The sequence below is a fragment of the Chaetodon auriga genome, chromosome 23, assembly GCF_051107435.1.
Source record: "Chaetodon auriga isolate fChaAug3 chromosome 23, fChaAug3.hap1, whole genome shotgun sequence".
In the NCBI taxonomy this organism is placed as follows: domain Eukaryota; kingdom Metazoa; phylum Chordata; class Actinopteri; order Chaetodontiformes; family Chaetodontidae; genus Chaetodon; species Chaetodon auriga.
This window is the reverse complement of record NC_135096.1, coordinates 2,222,214-2,224,713: the sequence shown is the minus strand read 5'-3', so window position 1 is coordinate 2,224,713 and position 2,500 is coordinate 2,222,214.

Below are 2,500 nucleotides of genomic sequence, written 5' to 3'. Positions count from 1 at the left end.
GGGGGTCAGGCCTGGAGCCAGCCCCCAGTACGAGTAGCAGGCTGGGGGCCTGGAAAGGCCAGACGCCTGCCTGTGGCTGCTAGAAGAAGACGAGGGGCTCAGGGCTGGAGCCAGCACCCAGCACGAGTAGCAGGCTGGGGGGCCTGGAAAGGCCAGAAGCCTCCCTGTGGCTGCTAGAAGAAGACGAGGGGGTCAGGGCTGGAGCCAGCACCCAGCACGAGAAGCAGGCTGGGGGGCCTGGAAAGGCCAGAAGCCTCCCTGTGGCTGCTAGAAGAAGAGGAGGGGGTCAGGGCTGGAGCCAGCACCCAGCACGAGTAGCAGGCTGGGGGGCCTGGAAAGGCCAGAAGCCTCCCTGTGGCTGCTAGAAGAAGACGAGGGGGTCAGGGCTGGAGCCAGCACCCAGCACGAGTAGCAGGCTGGGGGGCCTGGAAAGGCCAGAAGACTCCCTGTGGCTGCTAGAAGAAGAGGAGGGGGTCAGGGATGGAGCCAGCACCCAGCACGAGTAGCAGGCTGGGGGGCCTGGAAAGGCCAGACGCCTGCCTGTGGTTGCTAGAAGAAGAGGAGGGGGTCAGGGCTGGAGCCAGCACCCAGCACGAGTAGCAGGCTGGGGGGCCTGGAAAGGCCAGACGCCTGCCTGTGGCTGCTAGAAGAAGAGGAGGGGGTCAGGGCTGGAGCCGGCACCCAGCCTGCTCCTCGTGCTGGGGGCCTGGAAAGGCTGGAAGCCTCCCCGTGGCTGTGAGAAGAGGAGGGGGTCAGGGCTGGAGCCGGCACCCAGCCTGCTCCTCGTGCTGGGGGCCTGGAAAGGCTGGAAGCCTCCCCATGGCTGTGAGAAGATGAGGGGGTCAGGGCTGGAGCCGGCACCCAGCCTGCTCCTCGTGCTGGGGGCCTGGAAAGGCTGGAAGCCTCCCCATGGCTGTGAGAAGATGAGGGGGTCAGGCCTGGAGCCAGCCCCCAGCACGAGTAGCAGGCTGGTGGGCCTGGAAAGGCCAGACGCCTGCCTGTGGCTGCTAGAATAAGAGGAGGGGGTCAGGGCTGGAGCCAGCAACCAGCACGAGTAGCAGGCTGGGGGGCCTGGAAAGGCCAGACGCCTGCCTGTGGCTGCTAGAAGAAGAGGAGGGGGTCAGGGCTGGAGCCAGCACCCAGCACGAGTAGCAGGCTGGGGGGCCTGGAAAGGCCAGACGCCTGCCTGTGGCTGCTAGAAGAAGAGGAGGGGGTCAGGGCTGGAGCCGGCACCCAGCCTGCTCCTCGTGCTGGGGGCCTGGAAAGGCTGAAGCCTCCCCGTGGCTGTGAGAAGATGAGGGGGTCAGGCCTGGAGCCAGCCCCCAGCACGAGTAGCAGGCTGGGGGGCCTGGAAAGGCCAGACGCCTGCCTGTGGCTGCTAGAAGAAGAGGAGGGGGTCAGGGCTGGAGCCAGCGCCCAGCACGAGTAGCAGGCTGGGGGGCCTGGAAAGGCCAGACGCCTCCCTGTGGCTGCTATAAGACGACGAGGGGGTCAGGGCTGGAGCCAGCACCCAGTACGAGTAGCAGGCTAGGGGGGCCTGGAAAGGCCAGACGCCTGCCTGTGGCTGCTAGAAGAAGAGGAGGGGGTCAGGGCTGGAGCCAGCACCCAGCACGAGTAGCAGGCTGGGGGGCCTGGAACGGCCAGACGCCTCCCTGTGGCTGCTAGAAGAAGAGGAGGGGGTCAGGGCTGAAGCCGGCACCCAGCCTGCTCCTCGTGCTGGGGGCCTGGAAAGGCTGGAAGCCTCCCCGTGGCTGTGAGAAGGTGAGGGGGTCAGGCCTGGAGCCAGCCACTAGCACGAGTAGCAGGCTGGGGGGCCTGGAAAGGCCAGACGCCTCCCTGTGGCTGCTAGAAGAAGAGGAGAGGGTCAGGGCTGGAGCCGGCACCCAGCCTGCTCCTCGTGCTGGGGGCCTGGAAAGGCTGGAAGCCTCCCCGTGGCTGTGAGAAGATGAGGGGGTCAGGCCTGGAGCCAGCCCCCAGCACGAGTAGCAGGCTGGGGGGCCTGGAAAGGCCAGACGCCTCCCTGTGGCTGCTAGAAGACGACGAGGGGTTCAGGCTTGGAGCCAGCACCCAGCCCTGCTCCTCATGCTGGGGCCTGGAAAAGGCTGGAAGCCTCCCCACGGCTGTGAGCAGATGAGGGGGGGTCAGGCCTGGTAAGGATGGAAGCCTCCCTGTGGCTGTGAAAAGACGAGGGGGTCAGGCAGGTGAGCTATGTCTATGAGAGAGAGGGAGAGAAAGAGAGAGAGAGAGAGAGAGAGAGAGAGAGAGAGAGAGAGAGAGAGGAGTACCAGGGGCACGGGGATGAGAGCAGAGTACCAGGGGCACGGGGATGAGAGCAGAGTACCAGGGGCACGGGGATGAGAGCAGAGTACCAAGGGCACGGGGATGAGAGCAGAGTACCAGGGGCACGGGGATGAGAGCAGAGTACCAGGGGCACGGGGATGAGAGCAGAGTACCAGGGGCACGGGGATGAGAGCAGAGTACCAGGGGCACGGGGATGAGA